The 16,748-nt window shown below is 33.3% G+C and overlaps 1 protein-coding gene across 2 annotated transcripts in view; it reads right to left on the bottom strand.

Annotated features, from left to right (window-relative positions):
* LOC100881127 (tubulin monoglutamylase TTLL4) overlaps positions 1-16,748 on the bottom strand; it is a 302,465-nt gene that overhangs the window by 258,453 nt on the left and 27,264 nt on the right. The gene's annotated exons all lie outside the window — the stretch shown is intronic.

The raw sequence follows: 16,748 nt of genomic DNA, 5'->3' as shown, positions 1-16,748 counted from the left end.
TATATCTATATTATTAACAATTAATAACTAATACCTGTCTTATGTCAGGTACATCAGTAAATAACCACAGTAAATATTAAAACAAAGAAAAAGTCAATTTTGTATTCACTTGACAATGCAAATAATTAGATAATTCCAAATTGATATTCTTATAAGATTTGCCAGAAGTGTATTGTATATTGTAAGGTAATATATTATTATTAAATAATCAGAATTATGGAAAATAACAAAACTAATAATACATTTTTGAACACGAACAAATTATTTAATAAAGAACACAAACAACAAACTTTTTAACTTAAAGATTAACCATTTAAACAGGGATTACTTTTTCTTCAAATAAAACATCACGAACGCTTACATTTTCACAACGACAAGACAGAAGTACAATATTCAATTATTCTGTTTCTAATATTCAATTATTCTGTTACTAACATCACACATCATTTCTAATACTGTAAGATGTCGCTATATGCTAAATTTATTAATAATTTAACAATTATTAAGAACGTAACCTAACACTTCACCTTTCTTACGCAGAAATACGTTCCGAAGGGTAAAGATTCGATTTTCGTCCCTAACTAATTTTGGAGGGGGTATCGTTGGTGTTTTCTCGAGGGTCTCCCACAAGGTGACGCCGATGCCTCGGGACTGTGGGAATTCGGGACATGTGCGTGCCTACACACGCCGTGCTCGTGGTCCGCACACACGATGGGGAAATCTCATGGTGTTTGGAAAGAGAGGAGCGACCAAGGGGGAGAAAAAAAAGGAAGGGGGAAGACCGGACCTACGCTTGCTGTCCGCGGCACGTCGGCCGCCATAAGGCAAGGAATCCATGGGAATATCGAGCATGTGCATCGGCTCGCTCGTGTGCTGCACGAGTTATGGGGTGGCGAGCCACCCTTCGTTCCTTTTCTCCTCTTTTCTTTTCTTCGACTCGCCTTCCTTATATGGGATTCCGTGACCTGGTGCATTCGGCCATTTCTTCAACACGTGGCTGCACAGGGAAACAGGGTGCCCTTGTGACTGTTGCCCCCCTGTAGCTCGTGGACGCCGCGTGTCGCCCTTCGTGCTCCCCTTTTTTTTATTCTCGTCTCTGGGGATGATAATTGGCTTGGGACGGTGATAACGAATTAGATTAGTTGAAGAGAACGCGTTTAAACTTTGCTGAAATTGTTAATTTATCACTTACAAATTATATTTTGTTCTATTTATTACTCAATTATTTTCAACTACAGTCAGTGTAAAAAGTATTCGTACAGTAATTAATTTCAACAAAAATGTTGTGAAACGTCATTTATTAACAAAATTTTAACAAATAAAAAATACATACATATTCTTAGATGTCTATGTATTCTATGTAAGAATGTGTATGTATTTTTTATTTGTTCAAATTTTGTTAATAAATGACGTTTCACAACATTTTTGTTGAAATTAATTACTGTACGAATACTTTTAACACTGACTGTATATAAGTAAACAAATTCTTAGCAACATATAGGAAAATTCTATATATTCAAAAATTTAGTGTCTGAAAAATATAAGAATCTCAAGCTTCCAAAAAGTAACAACTTCTTCACGAATTGAAAAATATAAAAATGCCGCGAATTCTCAATTCGCAATTCAAAAACGTAGAAACCCAACGAATTCAGTGAAAGTTCAACCGGATACTGTATACAATTTGTAAGAAACGAAAATACACTTGTCCGAAATTATCTGGAAAATCAAAATACCTAATTATTTTGCAAAACAGTTTTATGAAAACATCCGATTCCATTATGTTTCATCGCACCTGACGTTTCGGTACACACGTGGTTCTAGTAAACAACAGAGCACTTAGCCGGCTGGCTGTTTTGAAAGGCGAGCTGCCGTTCGAAAAAGCGCGGCAAAAGGGCACTCGTGCACACGTGACTGCACGTGGCCGTCCTTCGGCCTTTACATACGTACACGTGTGTAGAAGCGTGATAGTCTCGTGTATGCTCTTGTACCGGGGAATGGGATCCCCTTATTTCTCCCCTAAGCGTAATCGACAGAAACATGCTCCCTGGGGTACAGTGTTAAAACGTTATAAATAGTTTGTGACATGTTTCAATTTGGAAAATTAAATATTTTGCAGAAATGTTGTTATTTTGTTATTATTCATACTTTTGTTATTTGGTGGTCTTGTATCTTGGATTGTGTTTTAATGTTAATATTAGTAAACGTGTATTGATTTTGATAGTGCAGGTGTATTATATAACGCATTATATGCAGATGTAGTATACAAGAGAGTAAATCTACATATACGAAATAATATTGACGTGATTCTGAATAAGAGTTCCTTTTGCAAAAATGGGATTTGAAGCTTCGTTTTTGAATTGTTAAGAAATAAGTTGAAGTAATAATTCAAAAACGAAGCTTCGACGCGTGATATTTTTACGCTTGGTATTTCCATGCGTTGTATTTTTACGCTTGGTACTTCCACGCATGGTGTTTCCGCGCTTGTTACTCTCACGCGTGGTATTTCCACGCTTGGTACTTCCACGCGTGGTATTTTCGTGCTTTGGTACTTCCACGCGTGGTATTTCCACGCTTGGTACTTCCACGCGTGGTATTTTCGTGCTCTGGTACTTCCACGCGTGGTATTTTCACGCTTGGTACTTCCACGCGTGGAATTTTCACGCTTGATACTTCCGTGCGTGGTATTTTTATGCTTTGGTATTTCCACGCGTGGAATTTTCACGCTTGATACTTCCATGCGTCGTATTTTCATGCTTTGGTATTTCCACGCGTGGAATTTTCACGCTTGGTACTTCTATGCGTGGTATTTCCATGCTTTGGTATTTCCACACGTGGAATTGTCACTCTTGATACTTCCATGCGTGGTATTTTCATGCTTTAGTATTTCCACGCGTGGAATTTTCACGCTTGGTACTTCCACGCGTGGTATTTTCATGCTTTGGTATTTCCACGCGTATAATTTTCACGCTTGGTACTTCCACGCGTGGTGTTTCCGCGCTTGGTACTTTCACGCGTGGCATTTTCACGCTTGATACTTCCATGCGTGGTACTTTCATGCTTTGGTATTTCTACGCGTGGAATTTTCACGCTTGGTAATTCCACGCGTGGTATTTTCATGCTTTGGTATTTCCACGCGTATAATTTTCACGCTTGATGCTTCCATGCGTGGTACTTTCATGCTTTGATATTTCTACGCGTGGAATTTTCACGCTTGATACTTCCACGCGTGGTATTTGTACGTTTGGTACCCAGCCCATTTTTGCAAAGGGAAATCTTATTAAAAATTACGTCTACTACCCCCCATTTTAAGGACCTACAATTATGAAACACCCCATACACCTTCCATCCTAATCCATTTTTCCCATTTCACTTTTTAATTCTTGAATAATCTCGAAGACAGACAGAATCGTTTATCCAATGAATAAAATCTCGCGAAAAATGTCGTGTTTATAATCAACATTCGACGTTATTTATGGCACGTATTACGATCGTAGCTTCTGTTTTATTTAATAGGGAATAAACGATACTGAAAACGTGTTATCGAGATTGGCATCGCATTTTCGTTGCGGCGTGTTAATAATAATTTATATGGAACGGTACGGTCAACAGCACCGTGTTTAATTAACTTCGAGGATGCTGTGGAAACGAAAAAGAGTATCATAGATCAATATGGATAGCGACTGTCACGATTGATAAAGAGATAACTGGAACTTGGTCACGTTCAATTTGCAATTACTCTCGCAACCGTTTCGCGGAAACTATTATCCTCCGTGTGAAAGTATCGGTAAGCTGTTACGTTTTGATTGAATATTAATCGTTCGACGATCTTGGCCCGTTAATACAGTGAAACGAATTCGTATTGAGTTCTGATCAAACAGTGTAATTAATGAGGACTATTAAATCGGTTTTAATTTGGCGAAACAGTGGCGGGCAGAGTATCGTGTTTCTTCGGATACGTCCTTGGAAATGAACACCCAGGAAGAGAAATTTTGCTCGTGTAACGTTTAACGTTTACGAACTGAAGCTGTTACATGTACTCCGCCTTGTAAATTTATGTACGCGGTTGTACGCGCAGTTTGTACGTACACGATTCGTCGCAGCTTTCTCGGGCAAAGTATTTTATAAAAAGATTGCATCTATGTATTAGTGAATAATTGACAGTCGATCGGTATCGGAGATCTTATGCAACTTCTGGCCACGAAGTTTAATGCGCTTTTAGGTGCACGAAAAATTTACTTTTTAATGCGTGGAAAGTTTATGGTTGCGAATTCGAGGCGTTCGGATTTTGGGACTGATGGTATTTGGGGGATGCGAGAATTTTAAGTTAGGCTTTTTGGAATTTTTGGTTTTCTAAGATTTTTGGGGAATTTTAAAATTTTGGAGAATTTGGGAATTTTAAGCTGGGGGTTTCTGGAATTTTGGATTTTTGGATTCGTAGGGGAATTTTCGAAATTTTAGGGAATTTGGAAATTTTTAATTGGGGTTTCTAGAATTTTTGATTTTTGAGATTTTTAGGGAATTTTGGAGAATTTTTGAATTTGGAAATTTGAGAGTTTTAAGCTGGGGTTTCTGGAATTTTTTATTTTTGGAATCATAGGGGAATTTTTGAAATTTTATGGAATTTGGAAATTTTTAATTGGGGTTGTTGGAATTTTTGATTTTTGAAATTTTTTGGGAATTTTAGAATTTGTAAATTTGAGAGTTTTAAGCTGGGGTTTCTGGAATTTTTAATTTTTGGAATCCGAGGGGAATTTTTGAAATTTTATGGAACTTGGAAATTTTTAATTGGGGTTTTTAGAATTTTTGATTTTTGAGATTTTTAGGGAATTTTGGAGAATTTTAGAATTTGGAAATTTGAGAGTTTTAAGCTGGGATTTCTGGAATTTTTTATTTTTGGAATCCTAGGGGAATTTTTGACATTTTCTGGAATTTGGAAATTTTAAATTGGGGTGGTTGGAATTTTTGAATTTTGGGATTTTTGGGGAATTTTAGAATTTGGAAATTTAAGAATTTTAAGCTAGGGTTTTTGCAATCCTTAATTTTTGGAATTTTAGTGGAATTCTTGAACTTTTAGGAAATTTGTGAATTTTAAGTTAGGCTTTTTGCAACTCTAGGGGAATTTGGAAATTTTAATTTAGTGTTGTTTGAACTCTAGGGGAATTTTTGTATTTTTAGGAAATTTGGGAATTTCAAATTTCAAATTTAATTTAGGGTTGTTGGAACTCTAAGGGATTTTTGAAATTTTTAGGCAATTTGGAATTTTAAGCTAGGGTTTTTGGAATTCTATGGAAATTTTTAGAGAATTTGGAAATTTTAAATTATGATTTTTGGAGATTTTGAATTTTACAAGAATTTTAGAATTTGGGAATTTCAAACTAGAATTTTTGAAACCTTTAATTTTGGTAGCTGTAGGGAATTTTTTTAATTTCTAGGGAATTTGGGAATTTCAATTTAGGATATTATATATATGCATATATTGTGTATATAATATGTACATATATACATGTATAAATATACTTATTAATGTAAATTTTCGACTACAAAATTTGTACCAAAAAGGTCGTTAAAAATATGAGCGGTATTCACGCAAGGCAGAGTGATAACCAGCCGGCGAAAGAGCGAGAGAGAGATGGAGGAAAATAAACGAGAGGCAATCTTAGCCACCCACTTAATGGCAATTCCTGGCTCTCGTGCACGAGCCCACGCGTGTATACTGACACGTGTTCACACGTGGCTATACTACGCTCCCGTTGCGATACTCACGATGCAACAGGTTTCGATTACCACCTCGTTCTAATTTACTATTTAACCCCTTGCCTGCACTACGCGTAAACACGCCCTTTCAATTTTTCATAGTGTAACACATTTGCTGTCTTAATAAATTGTTGGTAATTTATTGTGGTAATTTCACTATTTCACTCTTTTAATATTTTATTTAATATTTCATTTTAGTGTATTGGTTGTCTTTTATTTTTGTTATGGTAAATGGCAAAGTATAAAACAAAATTTATAATAAAAAAAATGATTTTGGATGAAAAATGAATTGTAACATTATTTATGATGAAAAAGAAAAATGACTGTGTACGAAAAATAACAGAATTGTAAAGTAATTTATAATAATAGAAATGATGGTATAAGAAAAATGGCAGAATACGAAATAAGAATTTATAATAAAAAAAGATGGTATGCAGAAAGTGACAGAATTGTAAAATAATTTGTAACAAAAAAGGAAAATGATTGTATATGAAAAATAACGAAATATAAAATAATAATTTACAAGATAACAAAAATTAACAGTGTCAATAAATGCCAAAATATAAAATAATAATTTAAATTAAAAAGGAACAAAAAATGAAAGTGTGCAAAAAGTACAAAATTCTCAAAATTCTTAAAATGCCTAAAATTCTCAAAATTCCCAAAACTGACAAAATTCCCAAAATTTCCAAAATTCCCAAAATTCTCAATATTTCCAAAACTCCAAAAATGACCAAAATTCCCAAAATTCCCAAAATTCCTAAAATTCCTAAAATTCCCAAAATACCCACAATTCCCAAAACTCCCAAAATTCCAAAAGCTCCCAAAATTCCTAAGATTCCCAAAATTCTCAATATTTCCAAAACTCCAAAAATGACCAAAATTCCTAAAATTCCAAAAATTCCCAAAATACCCAGTTTCCAAAATTCCTAAAACTCCCACAATTCCCAAAACTCCCAAAATTCCAAAAGCTCCCAAAATTTCTAAGATTCCCAAAACTCCCTAAATTTCCAAAACTCCAAAAATTACCAAAATTACCAAAATTCCCAAAATACACAAAATTTCTAAAACTTTAAAAGTTCCCAAAACTCCCAAAATTCCAAAAGCTCCCAAAATTCCTAAAATTCCTAAAACTCCCAAAATTTCCAAAACTTCCAAAATTACCAAAATTACCAAAATTTTCAAAATTCTTAAAATTCCCAAAACTCCCAAAATTCCTAAAATTCCCAAAACTCCCAAAATTCCCCCCAAAAAAACAGTAAAGAATTGTAAAATAATGTACAAGAAAAAAGAGACCAGCGTACAAAAACCGCCAAAACACCAAATAATTAAGTAAAAAAAGCAGAACCGATCATGCCTGGAAAATGGTAGGGCAGGTAGGTTGCACGTGGTCGCCACGAGTCCGCATCGTCAACCCTCGTCGCTCATTAATCTCGATGTAAATGTTCGTTCGGATAGGTTGACGGTCACGTGAGTAAAAATCGGCGGGAAGAAGGATCGAGAAGGAGCCAACAAGCAGTCCGAGCAGTTTAACACACCTAGTCGCGAATAAGTGTGCGGTGCGCGCATTTAGCGCCTGGAGGCTCTTTCACGATGCACGCTTATGCGAAGATATCGGCAGCTGGCCCGGAATCGTGAGAGACTCGGGCAGATGGCCTGCCCTGAAACTCCTCCACGGCGCTCGCGTGTACGTGCACACGACCACTAAGGATTCCTGCACGCCTTCCTAAGGAAGGAACCACCGAGGATGTTTCCCACGGACTCCTGCAGCCTCTCATCTGCCGTATTACACGAATGTGCCCTGGATTCCCTCCTTCTCCTTTTACCTCCGCCTCCCTCGGATGTGAAACGCTGACGGGAAGGTCTCCGTAACCCTTCTTGTCCCTCTTGATTCATCGATAGGTTCCGTTTTTCCGCGACAGGGATCTTTAACCAATCACTGCCGTAATTGGTTTTGGTGCATTAGTATGATAGAATGGATTAGGAATGTCTCTTGTAATTGGCAGTGAACGGGTTAGGAACGTCTCGTAATTGGCAGTGAATGGATAAGAAATCTTTAGTAGTCGGCAATTTTGCTCTTACTGTTGTACAAAATATTTCATAATTTGGGCCACCAATGTACATTGACTCCAGGTCAATTGAGGTCAGCTAATATTATTGTCGTTTGAGTTAGCAATCAGAAGGGATGAATGAAACATAGTGTAAATATATTTAATATCACTCTTCATATCTGAATCTTAATATCATATTCTGTAAAATTTCATGTGTTTTTTAAAATAGAAGCTTGATAGCCAAAGCAAGCTCTGAATTTGCCTGGCAGTGAATGGGTCAACCTTGAACTATGATGACGAGTCTGTCTCCTGACATGTTGTACTTAAGCTATAATCAATTTTACTATAATGGATTTTTAATGCGCTTGAATTTGGAGATCAAACCTAATTTGCATACTTAAAGACTGTATAATATCAAATTGATATAACATTTCAACTTCCTTTTAATAAATACTTTCGACAAATTTTTATTTTAATATTGTACCTGTGATCAGTCTTGACGCACCTTAGTCCTGTCTGACGCACTTTAGTTTTGACTGACGCACCTGACAATTAAATCTATGATTATAACGCAAATTTAACAAATTTGAGGTTAAGAATTTTGTACGAAGTCGCAGTAACTGTGATTAATCCTGACTGACGCACCTTAGTCCTGATTGACGCACCTTAATCCTGTCTGACGCACTTTAGTTCTGACTGACGCACCTGACAAGCAAATCTATGATTATAGCGCTAATTTAAAAAATTTAAGGTTAAGAATTTTGTACGTAGTCGCAGTAATAGTAATTAATCCTGACTGACGCACCTTAGTTCTGACTGACGCACCTTAGTCCTGTCTGACGCACATTAGTTTTGACTGACGCACTTGACAATTAAATCTATGATTATAGCGCAAATTTAAAAAATTTAAGGTTAAGAATTTTGTACGAAGTCGCAGTAATAGTGATTAATCCTGACTGACGCACTTTAATTCTGACTGACGCACCTGACAAGTAAATCTATGATTATAGCACTAATTTAGAAAATGTAAGGTTAAGAGTTTTGTACGGAGTCGCAGAAACTGTAACGTGGATAGTAATGGCGGTAACTGTACGGTGGATAGTAATGACCGCGGTAACTGTGCGGTGAATAGTAATAATCGCGGTAACTGCGCGCTGAATAGTTGGTCATGAGAGTTGAGTGTCTCATGCGGAACGTAACGGGGTGATTATAGAGAACGTTCGTAATTGATGGTAATGGAGTGCTGGCAATTATTCGTTGTACTTGTAATATCGATATGGTTATTATCGATAAATTATCAAATACGATAATTTGCTGCGTTAAGGTTATACCGTGTTTTCAGGTTTTTATGTATGGTTTGCAAATTGTTCAGTTGTTAAATTAACAGGTTTATTTATTTATAAGTTTTTATGTATGTGCATTTTTAAATTTACAAATTTAAATTTCTAGGTTTCTGATTTTCAATTCGTAAAATTCTACATTTTGAAATTTTGAAATTTCTTAATTTCTAAATTTTTAGTTTTCAGATTGGTGAGTTTATAAATTTTCAAATTCGAAAGTTCACAAATTTTCAAATCTTGAAATACTAAAGTTATTAAATTCACAAATTTTCACACATATTCTCAAGTTTCCAAATTCTAAAATTCAAAAATTCCGAAAATTGATAAAATTCTCAAAAATCCTAAATTTGGCCAAAATTTGTATAATTTCCAAAATTCTAAAATTCCCAAAATTCTAAAAATTCTTAATATTTCTAAAATTTCCAAAATTCCCAAAATTTCCAAAATTCCCAAAATTCCCAAAATTCCCAAAATTTCTAAAACTCCCAAAATTCCTAAAATTCCCAAAACTTCCAAAACTCCAAAAATTCCCAATATTCCCAAAATTCCCAAAATTCCCAATATTCCCAATATTCCCAATATTCCCAATATTCCCAAAATTCTAATAATCCTCAGAATTCCAACGTCCCCAAAATTTCCATATACCAAGAGCAGTAAGTCAACATCCCGAGCACACTAATTTGCATATGCATGTGTAGTAACAGAATATCATCCCCCTTTTCGTCCGCAACCCTAACGGACTTTCCTCCCTTCCGAATACAAAAGAGGGTTTGCCGTAAATGGATTCCTGACGAGACTGGACGACTACCTGTTGATGGAACCGTGGGTGTTCACGCCACACGTGCACCTCTATTTTACCCTAAATTTTCCTAGGACACCTGCATACACCCCTCTTTGAAAAACCCAAAAGACTTTTCCGACCGAGTAAATTCATCGACGAATGCAAATGCACGACACCCTTCTGTCAAAGTCATCGTTTATGCGAGAGAATCGTGAGAAGTGGTTCGATACGCAAATCAGGATCGATTGTAGGTTCTTTTTGAAGAAATAAACACTGCTTTTTATGTTGGAAAGAAATTTTTTATATTATTATTTTTGTAACTTTAAATATTACTTTTTGATTTAAAGTTTATTTTTGTTTTAGTTGGTTTTTGTTAAATTTAATTTAGTTTAGTTGAAAATGGATTATTTTATTTTGTTGATATTCATTGTTATTTAGGATAAATTTTTAAGTTTCTTATAATTTGTATAAATAATTATCAACAGCTGTATAAATAATTTTCAAGCTTCTTAAAAATTATATAAATAATTATGGACAACTGTATAAATAATTTTCAAGCTTCTTATAAATTACATAAATAATTATGAACAGCTGTATAAATAATTTTCAAGCTTCTCATAAATTATATAAATAATTATGAACAGCTGTATAAGCATTTATAAACTTCATAAACAATTAATAAATTACTTGAAAATTATATAAGTAATTATTCACAACAGTATAAATAATTTATAAACTTCTTATAAATCTCTCCATATTATCAAATTTAAAAATTGAAGAAACCTCTATCTGTATAAAAAACAATTTTAATAATTATATCACAGTAAAACGTTTCATAAAATTTTTATAAAAAACATACAGTTCATATAAATTTTTATAAATCAGTATACTAACAGTGCACTTAAATCATCATATAAAATATATAAAAATTAATAACATTCAAATATAAAATACGAAATAAAAATTCATAGGTAAAATATGTAAAATACATAAATGTTAACAATATAACATATTAAATATAAAATATTATACATTATATTATAATATTATTACAAATATTATATTATAATATTGTTATCTATACAATATGTAATATTTTGTTAAATTTCGCTCGATATTTCTATATAATCCTTTCTGCGGTAGGGTTTCGAATTCGCTTGAAGAGAGAGGGAGAGCAAGGAATTTTCGTTGTATCGGGGTCAAGTTTAGAAAATGCGGAAACGGTTCGCTCATTGAATTTCGTGTCCAGCTCGTGCATTGCACGCTTCAGCTGAAAGACTTCCTGAAAGGAGGGTGCTTTTTAATTTCTATGGGTTCCGAGCTTTCTAGCTCCCACCCTCGTGGTATGTATAGGGGTGAATTCTTCTGGTGTACGTATCAATGGGGCAGAAAGTGTGGGAACGTAGCCGCACAAGAAACGGACCGAGGAACACCCGTATGGGATCCTGTTACGTTTATGGGGGGCTCGTGCCCTCAGAAGCCGCATTCACCTCGGTTATGGAAGCCGCGATTTTGAGGACATGCCTTTGGAGCAACTGCGCATCGCTGAATATCAAATATATTTTTATAACTGTTCGTTTTGTGGGGTTCAATACTTGCAAGATTTAATAAAAGATATTTGTGAAATGAATTATTTTTGAAGAAGATATAATATTGATAATCAGATTTGCTTTTTATAATGGAATGTTAAAGACAGTGTTGTCTAAAGTAGAATATTAGGAGCGGAATTTTACATGAAATTAATTCTTGAAGTTTATAATAAGTGTATAAACTATTTTTTGTGCTTTTGTTGTAATAATAGTACGATAATGTAAGCATTTGTCGCAAATTGTACGTGAAATTATGATTAACCTTTGTAGTATTTCAGTAATAGTATTAGATGTACTAGTGAGCGATGCGCGAAGACCTATGCGCGGTAGACATTGCGCAGTAGACGATGCGTAGTAGATGTTGCGCAGTAGAAGATGCGCAGTAAACAATGCGCGATAAACATAAAATGAAAATTGTACCTAAACAAACTAAAATATATAAAGAAACTAACATCGTATCTAAATAAAATGATGGTCAATTCAAAGCTAAAGTCATACTTGAATAAAATAGAATTTAAAGTCAAGAAAAACTTGTGTTAAAAGATAATAAAATCTAACCTTACAACACGACGCGATACTAACAAATAACCTAGACTATGAAATGAATATACAAAAAATAACCTATACTCCATAAACCAAAATTGAAACACAAAATATTGTACATAGATATACTATATCGACTAGGAATAAAAAAATATTGATTTACCTCTTTATTTTCAGCAGTAAAAATAATTATCGCTTTGTAACTGATTTTTTATTGTGATGAATAAATGTCTGTCATAATTTTATTCATTTTTAAAAAAACTAACGATACTTCATCGTCAAATTAGGACGAGTATGATACAAATCTGTGTTATGTGTCTATAAAAATATTCGTGACTATTTCCAGCGAGATGGAACGGTATTTCTTTCATATTTCGGATGAAAGAATTCTTGACGGCATTAGTTAATCATCTCTGTGCTAACGGGACACATCTCTAACGGAATATTTAAATATTCTAATGAAGGGAAATTTCTTGAAAATTAAGAGCGACAGCTCACTGTCAAGTATTACGAAACATTATAAATTTGAAAATCTGCCTCCATATTAAATTATATCAATAGATATTGTAAATTAAAATTATTCATAAATTTATTACAAATTCATAAGTTTATTGCAAATTTTAATGACATTGTTAATTCAGTTACTGTATTCAATTTAAAAATGATTTGTACTTCACAACTTTTTTTATTGTTCAGTCAAATCATTAATTCTTAAATAAATTAAAATTAATTATATCATTAATTATAAATAACTATTGCCTAATTCTACATTATCATCCAAATTTGTCCAATATGTTAGCTCTAACTCTACGCACTCGAAAGTTCACCATCTGGTTTAATACAAAAATTTGAAAAAATATTTTTTCCCTAAATCTCTACTGTTGACATATAAAAAATAGCAATGAATAATAAATAATAATATCAAATATCCCAACTAAAAATCCAAAATCCCAACTTCCAAGTCATCCCAAATAAAAATCCATTTTCAACAAAACCCCCAAATTAATATTTACAAACCCGCAAACCCATTTCAATATCGCCGACCCTAATTGTTCCCAAAAGATCTCGCACAAAAAACTAATTACGTATCTTCTCCGTATTCTCCAATTATTAATTGATCCTCGAACCCGGTCCACATGCTGTCTTTCAGACGTGATTTCACGATGCGGCACGACACAAAGACACATTCATGATTTCACGTTTGTCCCGTGTGAAACGTTCGAAAGTCTTTGACGCACGTGTTATCGGCGCCTTTTAGACAGTCCCTTTTCGAGGATCACAAAGAGTCCTTTCATTGCCTAATTAGGATGCTTTCGAGCCACTTATACGTGGCGAATGTCCCTCTTTGACACCGGCTGCCTGCCTATATTACTCTGTTTTCAGACTGATTAACGAGTTGGGAAATGTGCGTTTCACGGTCGTTCAACTGCTTCTGCCGTTTTCGTGCTGTTTCTGTTGCTAACCGTGCAATTATTATATTCATCTTATTTTTAGTAACATAACTATTTTTGTAGTTATCTCGTGCAACACTGATATTTATCTGGGGGGAATTTTGCGAAGGTTTGCTTTATAGATATTTTGTAGATATTTATTTCATGGATATTTCATAGGTAATTCATAGATAATTCATGGATAATTTATAGATCATTTTTAGATAACTTATAGATAATTTCAAGATAATTTCCAGATGATTTTTAGATAATTTCTAGATAAATTCAAGATAATTTCGAGATAATTTCAAGATAATTTCAAGATAATTTCGAGATAATTTCAAGATAATTTATAGATAATTCAAAGATGTTTCATACATTTTTGTTAATGTGTTGTAGATATATATTTCATAGACAATTCATAGATGTTTCACAGATACTTTATAGATGTTTCATAGATATCTTACAGATGTTTCACAGATATTTTACTGATATTGTTAATTGATAAACTAACATTGAATAAAATCAAACAAAATCGGGATTCGTTTCTAAGAAATTTACAAATGCTATCTCGCTCGCTCTTACTTTGCTCTTCGATACAAATAAACTTAGCGCTACCTTCGCTATTACAATATATCACACAATTTGCAACATTACGAACAACGAATAACCATGGTTATTTTACATTCAATCGCACATAACCCATATTTAAATAATTTCACTTAAAATCTAAATAAAACTAAATAATTCTACGATAAGTACTTAACAGATATTTCATACAATTTCACAGATATTTTATAAACATTTCATAGATAGATATTTTATAAGTATTTCATATATACTTCATTGAAATTTTATAGTTTGTTGAACTTTCCTGAACATTTCTTGCACCTTCACAACAAATTTGTTGTGCAGTCATTTCCTAAAAATTTGTAACTCAACTCCATAAGCTGAAATTTTATCTGATACACAATTTCACTAACTGAAATTCTGTTTAACGTACATTGACTCCATAATCTGTAATGCTGTTTGATAAACAATTTTAGTAATTCAATCTGAAATTCTGTTTGAAGAATAATTTTACTAATTCACTCGGAAATTCAGTTTGACGAATAATTTTATTAATTCAACCTGAAATTCAGTTTGACGAATAATTTTACTAATTCAACCCGAATACCTCAAATTTGATGCACAATTTTACTAATTCAAGTGGAAAATTGCGTTCAACGTAAAATTTAATTTAATTCGTGAAATTTTTGTACGCCACCGTTAATGAAGCATGTTACCAAACTCAACAACGACTTCACAATATTAATGAGAGTACCACATTAACACCAACCGCTGACGACGTGCAAGACACGCTGCATACCGATTGCATCAAGAATAATTAGTCCCGGTGTGTTCGAAGTAATTAATCATTACTGGCTACGATACACGTAGCCAACTTGACCACACATTATACTCGAATGACTCTGCTCCCCGACAGTCGATACATCAATGCATTTTTTATTCACATCTTGGCAAGACGAATGCAACTTGTGCATTCATGATTATACTCGGGAGAAATTTCACCGTATTATCGATCGAAATCTGTTATCAAACTTAATGGCGATAATCCAGAGATGATTAAAATGTATCGATTTACCGACTAAGATATGCCGAAAGTCGGGTCACGGGGAAGCCATTATGTGCGCAGAAAGTTTTGATTATCAATTTTTAACTGCTTAACATAATCACTTTCATCGACCTGGAATTTCTTTGGGGACATATGGATATTTATTATATGTGTTTTAACTAATTTGTAGTTAGCTGTACTGCATTTTGAGTGATTCTTGAAAGTAAATTAATTGGGTTGTAATTGAATGTTCTTTAAAGATGCGTCGATAAGTACTTGATCGAATCCTTATATGGACTTATATTTTTAAAAGGTGTTCATTTTTTGTTTCAGGAAGGTTAGTAATTAAAGGTATTAGTCGGTTCAAAAATATGGGTTATTTAGTCAATATCAAGTCTGGTTTAATTTATCAAAATGTAGTTTGATTATATAAATTTCTTCTAGGCGAATTTAATTATAATAATATATATTTACGTACTGCAAATGGACTTGCACAATTGTAAAAATCATTTAATTTCAATTACGAAAAATTAAATATCGCTCAAAATATATTTCGTGTTAATCCAATTTTGTTTGTAAATAATAACGAGAAATAAAATAGAGGTAGTATTTTTTATTTTGAACGTTAATTATATTTATATATCGTTAAACTTAACGCGAGATATTGCTATTATTTATTTGCGCTCTTTATGTGGCGGTGTTTTGAAATATTCATGATGCAACGGAGGTATAGGTACTGCCCCATATCCTTATATTTTTCGTATGTAATAGGTATGGCATTATACAAAGGCGCCAACGATTCTTTCAAATTTTGGAGGACCCCGACATGTAGGTGACAAATCTAACGTCTTAAATTCCGTATCCTCCATCGATGTTTTATATAAAATAGTATACGGTGCACTTTTGCGAAACCTCATCCAACATATCTTCAGCCAGTTTACCTTTTCTCTGTTTGTATTTTTTCTTACCCGTTTTTGAATCGCGTTTTGTAGATTGTTTATTGGAACGAAATTCTCTCGTTTCGTTTTGTGTAAAATAAATTCATCATTCCGTCTACATTGTTTTATAAAATAATACTGTGAGGTGAAATGAAATAGATATAGCCACCACAAATCTAAAAATCTACAAACTTGAAATTTGAAAAATGTTGAAATCTGTGAATTTATAAACTTGAAAAATATTAAGACTTTAAAGTAAAACAGTGGTAATGAACCTAAAATAAAAATTTGAGTTTGTCAATGCGTTCATATAGTACTAGGTCAGGTTAGCAAATATTAAATTTAATGTGAAAGTTATAAAAATACACATGTGAGTATGTGTGACAAATGTGAAAAAATATAACAAAATAATATTACAAAATACAAGAATATTAACAATACTAAATGTAACGAAAAATACATGAAATAAATAATGTTTCAATTATCAGAACACTTGCGAAATAAAGCGATTGTTAGTTAAAAAGTAATTAACGTAACGGCGCGCGAGATTTGAAACACCTGCGAATGTGAAAGTGCAACACGTGTAAGATTTAAAGAATTGCAGATAACAATTTTCCGGTGGATGCGTCACAGCATTTTGGTGAATAAATTAGCGAAAGGTTGGTTCGTTTTCTCGAATTTTATTAACTCCGGTGTCACCTCTTTAC

This window comes from Megachile rotundata, chromosome 8 (assembly GCF_050947335.1).
Source record: "Megachile rotundata isolate GNS110a chromosome 8, iyMegRotu1, whole genome shotgun sequence".
In the NCBI taxonomy this organism is placed as follows: Eukaryota; Metazoa; Arthropoda; class Insecta; order Hymenoptera; family Megachilidae; genus Megachile; species Megachile rotundata.
Note: the sequence above shows the minus strand (reverse complement) of the source record. Positions and strands in the feature narration are given on the sequence as shown.